Source organism: Pleurodeles waltl, chromosome 7, assembly GCF_031143425.1.
Source record: "Pleurodeles waltl isolate 20211129_DDA chromosome 7, aPleWal1.hap1.20221129, whole genome shotgun sequence".
NCBI lineage: Eukaryota > Metazoa > Chordata > Amphibia > Caudata > Salamandridae > Pleurodeles > Pleurodeles waltl.
In genome coordinates this window covers 1,115,358,187-1,115,373,882 of record NC_090446.1, presented here as the reverse complement: position 1 = coordinate 1,115,373,882, position 15,696 = coordinate 1,115,358,187, and positions in this window count along the sequence as shown.

Here is a 15,696-nt window from a genome sequence, read left to right as displayed (position 1 = left end):
TCCCTTCACTGTTTTAGTCTCTTTGAAATCTTCATCTTCCTTCTAGATAAGTTCACCACCAACTGACCGTGCCCAATTTGGAAGACATCTTACTTCCCTCCTTCCAGGCCTCTTCCACATTATACCCCACTCAGTGGTTGAAGTGCATTCAAAAATAGTATGGTAACTGTGATGCTGCATGGAAAGGGACAGGGTCATTGAGCATGTGGGCAGGGTCAAAGGTGTGGCTAAAAATAAATTATTTACATTTTTTGGTCTTTCACCATCAGGTAGCTACATATAAAATAGCACACAGTTTAAATAAAAAATAAATTAGAAAGTTGTTAGTCACTGGGAAATGCACTATAGTATATTATGAAACCTCTATTAGTTAATGTGCTGCACAGGTCTGTGTGGAACCCAAGGGCCACAGAACCTTGTTTGATGCAGTGGAGAATCGTGACATGTATTTTTAGTGCTAAGAGGTCAGAGCCTGTGTGAATATGTAAGTCATTCTTTTAAACTTGCATTACACACAATATAATGTAGCCTGATACAGAATACACAAAAAGGTCTACGATAAAATGGTTCTTCCAAAATATAGATTTTGGAAATACCCAGACTGAACATAATGCAATTTTTTTGACATAACTGTCCCTTCACAAATGAAAGCATGCACGGCACAGCTCAGTTAATTCTTTGCACTGTCACTCAAAAAGAAATCTTTGTTACCACAAAGCTTTGAGTGGTTTCATCAATTTAAGCCAGTGCCAGCTCGCTAGCGTCCTTTACATTTGCAGATTACCCTATACATTTGCAGATTAACTCGTTGCGCAGATTTGCATTTCTTTTAGGGAAGCAGGTACCCTGGCAGGAAGGTTTGTTTAACTGTCTGCCCAGCTTTGGTTTCATACCACAGGCGACTCATTGCATGATGCTTCAGATGAAGAATTAAAAAAGATAGGAATTAACTGTCCGGGGATGGTTGTCTTTTTACAAGAAGTAGGGGAACAGCACTGATAAATTAGAAGAGTAGGGGCTCACCGTGCCCCTCCGATCCCATCTACTTCAACCACTGACCCTACCCCCAGGGTGCCGTCATTTTGGTGAAGTCCACTTGCTGACCAACAGAATCTGCCATTTTATGGTGATTTTGCACCTCTGCACACTACTTCCGTTGTGAAGGTGTCCATGAACTGGGAAATTATGCACTCCCTAGGTGACGAATGTTTAGTGTTTGTGTGATTTAGGGGAACATATGTGAATCTTAGGCTTTTGGGGGGCTCGTGTGATGTTGGGTTTTATGAGAAGAAAGCTTGAAACACTCTCATTCAGTAGTGCATTTTTATGTTTTGAAGTAGGAAGTCAAGGCGCGTTTTACTAACCTTTCATCTAACACAACGCAGCAAAGGAACTTGCTCTACTGGGTTGCATGAAAGGGATAAGGCGTGCTTTCACTCTCTCCCAGCGCTGGTGCATTTGTGGCTGCCTAACTCACATGTAAGCACCATTGCCTCATATTGCAAGGGTTCTGGCAACCTTCCTGATGAAAGGATTCCTTTGCAGTGTGTTCCTCTTTGCATCTGAGCTGTGGATTGAAGCACGGATGAAAAGAGGAAGTACCCAGGAGAAATAAAGGTATTTCTCTTTGTTACGCCAGCTTTAGGCAGGCGCACCATTTTGTGGAAAACTCAGGTTTACAGCTTTAAGTCATCACGGTTAGTGTCACAATTCATGGTTGGATGCACTGGAACTCCCAAGCTCCACCAATGAACACCTGCCCGATGCAAGGTAATGCAAGGCAGCACTCTGCACTGTGTTTCTGTTTCTGTTTTTGTACTAAGCCGTGCAAATTGGGCTTTGTATGGCTTAGTAAATACCGAAATACATTTTGTGTCAAGGTTGCATCAAAAAAGTGATCCAATGCCAACCCAAATGAAAGTAAATCCAGGCCTAACTTTTTGTGTGCAGACAGAATCTAATGGGTTCTTTTCCAAAACCCATGATCTAATGATGCAACTGAATGAGAACCTGTCTTTTTCCATTTAATTTCATATTTTGGACAATTCGGGGCACAGCATTTTCTTTCAGACAGCTCACAATGATCCAATGGGACTGGAGGGACGAGAGCATAAAGGGTCCTCAACCCATTCCAGGGTTCCAGTAGTTTGCTTCCTCAGTTTGAAGAATAGAAAAAAGTTGTGGTAACATTCAGAACCAGCAGTGTAACCAGTGTGTCATGGTCTCCGGCGAAAGGTAGACCCTCTGGCCTCTGAAATGTAAAATACTATAGTCATTTAGTGGTACCCTCAAGCCCTTGGGCTCGGGAGCCACTGCACCTGCCGCACCAATGGAAGCTAACCCTCTGTTCAGAACACACTAACTGGGTGCTTTCCAGCCTGCATTCTCTTATACAAATGGTAGCCCGACTTCCTGTATTTATGACTCATGTTTGCTCATGCCTTTTGGTCGGTCCCCGCTATTGGAATCCTTACATTCCTCGAAACTGACTAATCTACATCACTTTGTCTATGCTGCGCAGTCCCTTACTAGCCGGGCGCTCTTACAAACCCTAGCTGGATTTAATATCTGTTTGTGGGAGATGAATGCACCGCCATTTCATGCACACTGCAGATTTTTTCTGAAAAAACATGTCATCTTCACTACTGATAAGTCAATAAGACAACAAAGCAACACTTTAAAGAACAATGGGCCAAATATGTTGATGTGGAATCCTGGGAGCAGGTATTTAGTATGTCACACTAGCCATGGGCAGTTTGACAGTACTAATGACTATCTTTTCAGAGGCTTTGATGGCGACCAAACTGCAAAGACGGGTAGTTACAGACCTTTGATTGGGAATGGTATGCATTCAACATATTCCTAGAACTGGAGATGTCAAAGTAATTCCAAATGGATGCATTCCACATGTATTAAGGTGTGCGTTAGCACTGCACAGTAGAAGCATGACTATTTTCTAAATTTTGTACATAGCTTATAGGGAGCTCTAAATGGAAGAGATAATTAATGGTGCTTCCAAACGCAGACCCGTGAATCATGAAATGAAGGTTGTGTTTGCATGATCTATGCAGAGGTCATTCATTCATTTTTAAACCAATTGATAAAATGGGATGTTCTAGTGGTGACAGGAGTGGCTGTCTATAAACATGATGTAATCCAGCAATTAGCTGAAGTGCGTGTGTAGGAAAATGGATATAAAACATATACATTATTGCATTTAAAGAAATAGCCCTAACAGCAGCTTGGCATTAGAAAGGAAATGGAATTCTAAAAACACTATAGAGTTTATAAAAGTTCTACACGTTTGACACACAGTAACACTGATTTCTTAATTTGTTCCTAAAACGCCATAGGATGCTGAAGGACCAAGGTGGAAGGCCAGCTGTGACCACAAATGAGTCTTTATTTCATTCACTTATTAGTCATCGTTATTAAAACACAGTATCGTGTATTAATTAAGAAATAAGATACCAATCTCTGGTATTGGTGTTTCCCTTTCCCCATACCAACCTATCGCACACATTACAGCCAATATTGTCGACGTGAGTAGCGGCTTGAAGGCCAGTTTTGGGAGGGGGGGTGTTTTATTTTTAGATAACGTCAGTATTAAATTATGGGACAGCTGTATATGTCTGTTATAAGTATACACAGAATCACCTTGTAATGCACTAAGTACTCCGTACATCTTCAAATGTTAGATAACTGCTGTCATAATACTATTTTAACTTTAACAATGTACGTTATCTTATTGTATAACTGTACATCGTCAAAGAGAGGTAAAGTCCCACTCAAAGATTCTTGAAACAATCAATTCAAAGTTTATTGCATTATCTTTTCAGTCAGTATTTTGCTTCCAAACGTTCAAAAAAAGTCACTTCATATCCTTTAGTGAAGACAACATCCAAAATAATGACACAAGAAGGAAAGAAGAAAAACAGCCAACACGTGTTTCGCCCCCTCTGGCATTATAAGCCGGGGCTTTCTCAAGGCTGGAAGACAAAGAAAAAATCTGTTGATAATATTGGTGAAAAGAAATATCAGGAAAAGTCCAGAAAACACCGAAGTGTGAGTAAAAGAGCAGAGTACTCTGCAGAAAATCACCGGTATGGTGCGACAGCTAACACCAATACAATAAGGACATTCACTTTGCGATAGATTTCATAACCTCTTCAATAGTAGGTAAGTACTATAGGGTAAAGTGTCTAGTGCTTGAATCCCAAATAGAAGAGAAAAAAAAAACTTTGTCCTTCTTTTCTTCAACCAAAATCTTCTACTACCTTTCTACCCTCAAAACCCAAAGGCTTCTTTACTTGCAGCAAATGCTCTGTATGTAAATTGGGTCGTTCCAAATCTACATCAGTCTGTATTAATAATTATACTCATCGGATTTCAGACTTTATTAACTGTGCTAGTACCTATGTTATCTATGCCATTTGGTGCCCTTGTAATTTAACCTATATTGGCAGTACGACTCGCCCATTAAAAACTAGAATCCAGGAACATCTTCGGAATATACAAATATCCGACATTCAAGCACCACTGGTTGAACATTTTAATAACTGTCACCCACAACAATGTACCTTCACTTTCAGTGGTCTGCAACGCATTTTACCCTCCCTGCGTGGCGGTAATAGGGCATTGAGATTACGTCAAGAAGAAAGTCGTGCCATTATTAAATATGATACAGTTGACAAGGGTCTTAATAAAGACTATGAATGGCATTTTTGGTTATTGTAGAAAAAAGGTAAATTTTTGGTTTTATAATTATAGATTGTCTTATTTTCAGTTCTCTGTTGTTATCGTGTACAAAAAACAGTCTGTGTTTCTATCCCATCAGACAGATGTTTTCATAGAATCTATTGTATGCTCCAACATTGTTTCAGATATTATTTCTTTTATTTTTTCTAATTTTTACTCTCACTCTTTCTTTTTCACATATTTATAAGTTAGTTATTGGTCTCCATTTAGATTTCCTGTATATATTCTTTGGGTTTACAAATAAGATGTCTTAACGTCTGTTTGTTTGATCGTATGCACCATGATAAAATGGCGGCCATCTTTTTCCTCTTTCTCTTTTAATGTCTATAACGATAATAGTCCGTCGTTTGTTTCTATTTCGAAACAGAACGACGCTAGGAATTTCCTAGCCGTTAAAGGCTCGTCCATTGCGAGCGCGATGTTTAATGCGCTCGTTTGAGTTCCTTATGGCTCCGCGCCCATGAAAGTCGGCGTTTCCGACATTAATTTAACCATAAGGTAAGGTAAAGGAGTGTTTTCTGCTACAGACGGAGATCCCGTCTTTCTGAATTAGCGTACCTTTTTAATTAACAAACATGATTTATACTATAGCTGGCAAGGTAGTAGCTATGAGCTGTGAACCGTACTAACATCGGAGATTTGTCCTGATGACTTAAATACAATTAAATACAATTTGAGTGTTTACCTAAACTAATTATATTACAATTGAGAATATGAGTATTACGAATATTTTTTCTAAAATTAGAAATGCTCCAATACATGTTAGATATTTGTCATAAAATGTAATTAGATTCATATTACAAATGTATGTTTACCTTTACGATATACCTTATTATTGTATTTTTTTACTAGTGTCCTATCGATTAGCTGCACTTGTATTTTTCTTAAAACAATGCTTCCAGCACTGGCTTATTTTCTCTTCTATTTGGGATTCAAGCACTAGACACTTTACCCTATAGTACTTACCTACTATTGAAGAGGTTATGAAATCTATCGCAAAGTGAATGTCCTTATTGTATTGGTGTTAGCTGTCGCACCATACCGGTGATTTTCTGCAGAGTACTCTGCTCTTTTACTCACACTTCGGTGTTTTCTGGACTTTTCCTGATATTTCTTTTCACCAATATTATCAACAGATTTTTTCTTTGTCTTCCAGCCTTGAGAAAGCCCCGGCTTATAATGCCAGAGGGGGCGAAACACGTGTTGGCTGTTTTTCTTCTTTCCTTCTTGTGTCATTATTTTGGATGTTGTCTTCGCTAAAGGATATGAAGTGACTTTTTTTGAACGTTTGGAAGCAAAATACTGACTGAAAAGATAATGCAATAAACTTTGAACTGATTGCTTCAAGAATCTTTGAGTGGGACTTTACCTCTCTTTGACGATGTACTCTCTACTTTAGAGGACGTTTGGGTCCCTGTCCTCTGGTCGAGTCCCCTACCTTATGAATTTGGCACTTACACAGGAGAATAGTAATTTGGACCCTCTCCAATTTTGGAGTTTTTTTTGCTTTATTGTATAACTGCCTTGCCTTGCTGATGATTGTTTGATTACTTAAAACTTAATAAACTTTTTTTTTTTTTAAAGCAAGAAGGTAGACTTACAATGGTTAAAGAGTATAAGATGTTGGTGAGCTTCGGATACAATCTGATTTTTCATTAATTCTCATTTTGAGAGTTTAAAAGCAGGAAGACGTCATTAAAAAACACAGTGGCAGGAGTATTTGTATATTTTATCTTTCTGTTGCAACGGATTATACATAAGTCAGCCACATAAGTAATTTTTAACAAGGGTTGCCTAATCACGCAGAGCAATATTGGCCCTAATGGCGTGTTAAAGCACAGAGGGGCCAGGAGAAAAAAGGTGGAGAGAGGAGAGGAGGCAAGAAGAGGCAGGAAATGAGGAAGCAGTCTGTTCCATAGAATGCCCTTCCCAAAAATTCCAGAATTCCACCAGCTGGGATGAAATTCTATTTCAGTTGTTTGTCAGCTGGTCGAGAAAGAAGGAACAGTAAATCCATGGAGAAAGCAGGGGAGGCGAGGTGGGAACCGATGAAGAACAGACGTGAGAATCGAGGTGGGACGTGACAGTGCGAGGAATAATGTCTTGACGGAGTCAGGCTGAAGAGAGAGTCTTGGCAATGAGGAGGGAGGCTCCGGAGTCTTGTGAAACAAACAATCTTAACCACAACTCCAAACCTCTCGTATCTCACCATGCTAGGGAGTGTACCGACCTTTTTAAAAAATCCCATGGGACAAGGGCCAAACAGAAGCCAGACCGTAGGCCTGAGTCTGGCTAGAGCCTTGGTTGGCTGAGTATCTGGAATGCTAGTATGCCCTTACAAATGAAAACACAAGCTATTTTTTATAAATACACACTCCCATCAAATTATAGACGCCTGCACATAAAATTATTACCATATCAACTACGTTCACCTCTATGAGTCATTTTGTAATTTTCAGAGCTGAGACATCAGTAACCATTTTCTCAATCAAAGAGAACTAGGGTAAACACTTCCAACATTCCAGTCCAATAATGACCGCATTTGTTTTCAAATCTTTTTCTAATTGGAAGATATACTGATTATAGGAAGTTAATTCAGTGTTCTGTGTTTATGTGAGGGAGTGTATTGGGAGTGGTGAGTGGGAAGGGCTGGAGGAGTGACACCCCAATGCATGAGGAGGTTGAAAGGATGCAAGGCAGGTCTTAGTTTGACCCAGTGGTTGCAGGTGGGGGCCACCATTTTTGAGGACTGATGAAGCAGAAAATGAAGGTTTTGATTTATTAACGCATAAACGTAGTGCTGACATAATCGCGTGTGACATTAACCGAATTAATGAAGATTGTACGGGAACAAAATGTGCCCTCAGAGTAGTTTGTCATCATTTATATGCGTGCTTTATATAACGTGGTGTATTAGAATTGCACTAATCCGACATAATCATAAACATGTGCTACGATTTGCTTATTTGAAATGCCTTAGCTTAGCATTACTTTAGCGGAGGCTTTGGCCTAGTTGCCTGGTCTCACGGTTTAGATGTTCGTATTTTTCCACTGTGCTATTAAACGTGTATTTCTGCTTGAAGCTGTACTTTTCCACAGAGACTGTTCACATGCTTATCTTAAAGTTGGTGCCAGCATGGCATATTTTCTCTTTAATTCAAGGTCGGCTTGCAGGTGCGGACAATGGAGGCTCTGAGAGTAAGCTAATCGAGAGACAATGTTGCAACTTGCGTACCCATCTCCAAGGATAATGTATGCTTAAGTAAAAGCTTGAGAACTGTCGTTTTTGATTGGTCAATTTGAAGCTAACCTATGAACCCTCCAATGGAGACCCTACTGGACTTGAACTGTTGTCTATAAAACCCAGGTGCACGAGAGGGAAGGTCTCTCTCTCTCTCTCTCTTCGGACATCCCGCCATTTTGACTTCGTAGCTACTATGACCCATTTTGCTGCGACGCCATTTTGAGAGACTGTGATGCTTTCTCTAGTCGAGAGAAAGAGACTTTAATGATTTTTGCCCTAGAGACTTTAACTTTGATTTGCCCCTTTGCATGAAGTAGTAGTTTTATCTTGCCGCCGTGAGGCAATTGCCCCGTCCTCCTTTGCCCCTTTCGTCCCGGCCCTATGCTGATCAAGAAACGATACCTGTGAGACGAAGAATTCATTGATTGCTGATCGGAATTGGTAATTATGAAAGGAAATTGTAAAATTGCATTGTGTTTCTTTTAGGTAACCAACTGCTGATTTTGGTAAGAGCCCTAGCTAGGAGTTTTCTAAATTAATGTTACCAAATTGTTTTTGCATGAATTCCCACATGCTGATGCTAATTTGAGGTTAGACGAGGATTCCATACGTCGCACGATGCAATTTGAGATCTTGTTATGCTGACTAAATGTACGCAATTAGCCCATTACAGATTATCGTATTAGTGCTTTGCATTGCCACTATCGAATGCCTTGTGATTCAAATGCTACATAGATTACACTTGTTTCGACGTTATGGACAGCTATTAATGTTCATTTATGTTTATCATTTGGTGTTGAGACACATTTATATCGTGCTAGCTTTGTTAATCTAGGGAAATAAATTCACTAACTTTGCAATAAACTGGTGTGGTTATTCCTGGCTGAAAGGTCAGGGTTCGCCGAAATGTATTCTGGATTAATCGTTAAGTGTTATGTTGTTCAAGGTGTTGCTTATGTTCGTTATTGATTATCGATAAAAGGTGATCGATCAACTAAAAGTACAGAGAGTTCCCACTTAGGCAAAAGATTCATCGACCTAAAGAGCGTCCGAACGCAGGTAAATCGTTACAACGTTCCGCTCTATCAGTGGATGGTAGCAGAGGACGGTTTCGTCTTTTGGGACCCTGTACCATTAGAGTACATGGTGTCGAACTAACGGTTACGCATTTTGAGGCCTCATTCGAAAAGTTGAATTAGATTTTTCTTGGATGAAAATAATTGACAAGATGAGGATGGGCTAGGTCCACCGCGACTTTCCCGGGATCTCGGAACTTGCGAATGGAGAGAAAGGAGATGTGGAAACAGCGTTGGCGGTACTAGTGATGGTATGAGTGAAGTTAGGGTTTTGCGCTTGCACCGCTTATTGCCGCAGGGTGTGTGAAAAGGTTGCGAGGGTTTTCTTTTAAGGATAGCGGAGGTGCGACTCCGAGTGTAGAAGTAGAGAAGTCGTCGAACTTCATAGAAATAGCGGAGGTGCGGCTCCGAGTACGAGAGTAGGGAAGTCGTCGAACTTCATGTGCGTCTGGCGCTTTGTGCATAAAAAGGTCCACGTGGTTGTTGTTGTTGAGACGGGCCCTGCGAGGTCAAGAGACTCCGGAGTATGTTGATCCATGTTGTGGTCTGGGCGGTTTAGTAGGTTGATCGGGCGTGGTCAACGGGTCGGTACGTGTGTTAGGGAGTGATAGGAACTTCGACTTCGGGCTTTGACAAGATTCTAAGTGCACTAGAACAGATCATTGACAAGTTGAGAGTAGGTCTGCGGGTCAGGCTTGCTTGCGAATGTGGGGACTGAGAAAGACGGAATAGCGGCCGAGACTGGTGAAAGAGATCGAATAGTGGTCGAGGCTGGTGAAAAGTCCCTAAGGTCCTGAAGCGATTGTGTTAACCTTCCTGTAGTAAACCGACAGATCTGTTTTGGTTTTTTGGTAGCTCGCGATACATGCAAAAAGTTGTTACGGGAGGAACTGAGTGAAGGAGGATTAGCCGCGAGGCTTTGTCAGCCGCAGTGTGTGTGAGTGTGACGTCACTAAGAGCCGCGCTGGGATAGGTTGGTTGAAGAGAAGGGTCGCGCACGGATTGGACGCAGTCCGTGGCACTCGATTGGAAGGGGAAAGGCAGGTGAAGAGTATTCCGGGAATTAAAGTCACCTATTGATTACAAATTTGTGGAATAACAGTGACCTATTGATTATAAACTTTGTGAATTAAAAGACGAGAAAATGAAATTCCTTAAAGCATTCAGGAGCGCGATGAAGGGGGAGTCTTACATTAAAGCGAGCGTAGGAGAGGAAACGCCGCCCGAGGGTACACCAGCTTACATTGTAATGGAGGAAAAAGGGGTAGCTCCGTGTCTTTGGCTAAAACAATGGCACAAGTGGACAGAGAAACATGGGAGCGTAGCATTCCCGATACATGGGACATTCAATATAAGGGTCCTAGAGAATTTGAGATTCACGATGTATGACATGAAGGTGCCTCCAAGGCCAGCACAGTTTGAGGCTCTAGCAATCTGGGAACTCATGGCTAGACAGCAACAGAAAAACAAGTTTGAAACAAGGATGAGGAAGGTAGAAAAGACACTAGCGGATGCTAGGTGGGATAATGCGCAGAAGGTGTGGAGGTCAGATGTATTGCAGGGAATAAAATTGTTCCCCGCAATTACTAAAGATGAAGAGGAGACAGGTAAGAAAGCTACCTGTAAGACAGACAGGAAATGTTCCAAGGATAGAGAGAACGAGGAAAAGTTGAGAAGAGAAGAGGAGTTAGAGGACGAGGAGTTAATAATGCAATTGCTGAACGACCGTCCACCGCCTTATGCAGAGAATGGACAAGGTCCAAGTACCAGTTCTGCCCCTCCAGCATCGGTACAGAACAGTGAAACGCAGAATCCAGAAGCACCATCGGGATCTAAGGATCCGAGTTTACTGCTCACCCCGCAGATACCGCAGGTTAGGAGAATGTATCCAGATGTGCCCGTGTTGAAACCAGCAGAACATTATCAGCCGCAGATGTCAGGGTACTATAGCAGTGATAATAGTGGAGGAATGATTCTAGATCCAACCGTAAGGGGCGTACAGAATAGTTACAACCCAACAATGGCACAAGCTGAATCAACTCAGTTTATGATGCCTCAAAAGCAGATACAGGGAGGAAATGTTCATGCTCAAATGACGGGGAGTCAGATGGGCATGCCGGCAATGATGACCCATAATATGGGGATGAATATGCCTCAGAATATGGGAAATGGACAGAATCCCGATGCAATATCACTGCCCATTACTGTAGGTCCAGTGGTACCTTTGTATAGTCAGCCTAACTTAGGTATGAGCAGTCAGGGACAAATGCTGCAGAATGGGACAGAAAGAAGGTGCATAGAAAACACTCCAGGGATAACCCCGATAGTGGCTCAGCCAACTGGGTCTGGGTCCTTGATGGAGTTTAGTCCCGTATGCGCTCAATCAACACTGGTGAGGTCGAGCCCCCCACTGATAATACCATTAACATCGAACACTGAAAAGTTGCCGCAACCATCGATGGCAGTCGATGTGAATGCCACACTGATGGGGGTAAATGCGCAACAGCTGACACAGTGGTTCAACAGTCTAAATTCCATACAAAGTTCAGACAGTGGGAAAGGAGACGATTACTTGAGCAGGATGAGGCTGAACATGGAAGCACAAGAATTGGTGGAAGGGAATATGGGTGTGAACAGGTTAGAATCCTACACGGAAGAGGAGTTGAGGTATCTATGTCCAAAGATCACGAAAGAGGTAAACAAGGTACATAAAAGTTTGCAGGAAGTAGCAGACAGGAACGGGATTGACATAGGCAAGACGAAACACTTGAGCAGGAGCTATAGGTTGGATTTTGGGACCACAGATTTTGAACACATGAGATCAGCAGGCATGAAGGCACACCTTAGAGAATTGTTGCAAAGTGCCCAAGTGTGGAGGTGCTTAGACAAGTGGGAAAGCAGATGGGTAAAGAGGAAGGATAAGAGGAGGGACAGTGCCACAGAGCACAATGAGAAAGGACCGCAGAGTAGTGATACAGTAACTATGTTACCAATGAGGGAGACAGCAGGGGGAAAATTAGTACATGTACCATGGCACAGGAGTGATATTCAGTCTTTTACGAATGATTTTCCCAAACTGAGGGAGAAGCCGATCGAATGGTATCAACAGACTGATAGGTTTGTGAAGCTTGCCAAATGTCTCTGGGAAGACCTGAACACTTTATTCGAGATTGTGGTTCCGGCAGATTTGTGGGAGGATTGCAAAAGAGCTGTAGGTTGGCCGACAAGTGAACCAGAGAGAGACAGAGAGACGGGTGCACCATCACCTATGGTGATGTGTCTGTACTATAAGGTGATTGAGCATTTGAAGACAAAGGTTGCCGCGAAAAATGTGGATTGGCAGAAAATTGATCGAACTGCCCAAGAGGCTAAAGAGTCGATTCATAGTTACTATGAGAGGTTGTTGAAGGCGTTCAAGAATTACAGTGGCACGGAAGCAATCGAGGCGAAGGATATGCTTCATTTTGTGTTCAGATTTGTGGAAGGGCTGAGACCAGAGATAAGTCAGATGATAAAATCGCATTTGATCTGCTGGCAGTCGAAATCGATTGATGAAGTCTTGACATATGCGAAATACTGTAGCGACGAAATTGAGGTGAAACAGAAAAGGCTTAAAGAGAAGGTGATGATGATGCAGCTTAAGGCGGCTCAGACAGGCTTGCAAGGGTTGCCAGGGATGCAAGGGTTCCAACAGCAGGTACCGCAACAGCAGCCGCAGTTGCAGGGAAACATGGTGTTTCAGCAACAGCAGCCGCAGTTGCAAGGAAACATGGCGTTTCAGCCACAGGGCAGAGGCAGAGGTAGAGGAGGTTTTGTGAATAATGGTCCGGATTTGAACACTGTTGTGACGGGTGTGCAGGCAATGAAGAAGGTGATGCCGTGTCACGCGTGCGGAAACGTAGGTCATTGGAAACGCGAGTGCCCGATGGTGGTGCAGGAAGGCGCAGGTGCAGGTGTAGGTGTTGGTCAGCAAAACAATGATGTCAATGCATTTCAGACAATGAGAGGACCGAAAGTGAGAGGTCTAAACCCAAATTTTCAGACCATAAACCAATTGCAGGGATTACAACCTATGCAGCCGCAGCAGATGCAGATGCCCCGTGTGCAGATGACGCAAATGCAGCCGATGCAACAGCAGTTACCTATGGTACCTAATCAGCAAATGCAAATACCTTTGGCTCCAATGAGTCAGCAGCAAGTGATGGTTCCTCCACAGGTAACGGGTCAGGTAATGAGCACAAACGGCACAGTACAACAGTTCCCATTACACAGTGAGAGTGGAATAAACAATGTATGGGAGAGTGAAAGCTCAGAAGAGGAAGGAGATTGTGTGCTTGCGGCCTCTCTAGAAGTTGATCAAAGGGGTCCGTACGTAGAAGGAAGAGTAATGGGTCATCGCGTCTCATTCCTGGTTGACACGGGAGCCACACGTTCAACTGTTAAGAGCAGTGAAGTACCAAATTTGCCACTCTCAGGGAGGACAGTTCAAGTGGTGGGAGTAGCAAACAGGCATCTGACGAACCCAATAACAGATCCGATACCAGTCAACATTGGTAACTATCAAGGGGTACATCAGTTTGTGGTGTGTGACTCAAGCCCGATAGCACTGTTAGGAAGAGACCTATTGTGTAAATTGGGTTGCTCGATCATGTGTTCAAACGAAGGAATAACAATAGAGACAAGCAATGATGGGGAAGACGAGGACAGTGTAGAGGGGGATGAGATAGAAACAGTTGACGAAGAGTATCCTCTGATTTGTCTTTTACCAATGATAACTGAAGAAGATATCCCAGCAGAATTACGGGAAACAGTCGGAAAGGAAGTGTGGGACATGACAGGGAAAGAGGTGGGATTGATGAAAGGAGTAGAACCAGTAAAAGTGATGGTAAAGCCCAATGCGATCTTTTCCCAGACCCCACAATACCACATGCCACAAGATACCCTCATGAAAGTTGCCCAACTTATTGACGAATTCGTGAAGCAGGGCGTACTGAAAGAAGTATTAAGCAGCCCATGTAATTCACCGATAATGGGACTAATGAAGCCAAGTGGGAAAGTCCGACTTGTACAGGATTTGAGAAAAATAAATGACATCATAATCAAGTGCTGCCCTGTCGTACCGAATCCGGCTGTGATAATGTTTCAGATCCCTTGCGAAGCTGAGTGGTTCTCAGTCATCGATTTGTCACAAGCATTCTTTTCTGTGCCTCTTCATGAGGACAGCCAATTCCTTTTTTGTTTCAAATTCCTAGACAGAGTATACAGTTGGTGTCGAATTCCTCAAGGGTTCTCTGAGTCACCGTCGATATTCAATCAGGTTCTAAAGAAAGACTTGGAAGAGTTAGAGTTGCCATTCGAGTCAACCTTAGTACAGTACATTGACGACTTACTGGTTGCATCAAAGACAGAAAGTGGCTGCACAGCCGATACCATTGCTCTGTTGAACCATTTGGGAGGGAATGGACACAAGGTGTCTCCTTCCAAACTGCAGTTCTGTCAGAAGAAAGTGAAATACCTGGGTCACCAGATAGAGAAAGGGTCACGGAAAATAATGAAGGAAAGAATTACCAGTGTACTTCAAATGAGTCCACCAAAGACAAGGAAGGAGGTGAGGAAGTTTTTGGGAATGGTGGGATACTGTCGCCAGTGGATTCCCAACTTCTCGTCTCTAGCGAAGCCTTTGCTGAAATTGACCCAGAAGGATGCCTTGGATCAGATCGAACTGAAAGGGGATGAGATGGATGCTTTTGTTGAATTAAAGGAGTGCATGTGCAGGGCTCCAGCTTTAGGTATGCCTGATTACACGAAGCCTTTCACATTGTTTTGCCATGAACGTGATGCATGCTCTTTGTCTGTCTTGACCCAAGCCCATGGTGGCGTAAACAGACCAGTAGCGTATTTTTCAGCTACTCTGGATCCGGTTGCAGCAGCACTCCCAGGGTGTTTGCGCGCCGTAGCAGCAGTTGGTATCAGCCTCACTCAGAGTGAAGGAATAGTGATGGGACACCCAGTAACAGTCATGGTCCCTCACTCAGTTGAGATACTTTTGACCCGCTCCCGAACGCAGCACATGACTGGAGCAAGACTCACAAGGTATGAAACGACTATTCTGGGCTCACCGAATGTGCAGCTGAAAAGGTGCACTACGTTGAATCCAGCTACCTTGCTTCCTGGAGAACATGCTGAAATTGAAAACGCTGAAGACGTCGAGCATGACTGCCTTCAGGTGACTGAATTTTGCACAAAACCCCGACCGGATATCAAGGATACAAGACTTGATGAAAATGACCAAATTCTTTTTGTTGATGGTTCATGTCTAAGAGATGGGGTGGGAATTTTGAAAGCAGGATATGCTGTATGTACTGTGACAGGGGTCTTGGAAGTGGGATGGCTCCAAGGAGTCTATTCTGCACAAGTAGCAGAACTTGTAGCCCTTACTAGAGCATGTCAATTGTCTGCATTGATGAAAGTCACCATTTACACTGATAGCCAATACGGGTTTGGGATTGTGCATGACTTTGGACAACTGTGGTCACAGAGAGGTTTCCTGACTTCTTCAGGATCCCCAGTGAAAAATGGGGAGAGAATAAGGGAGTTGTTACATGCCATTCAAGTGCC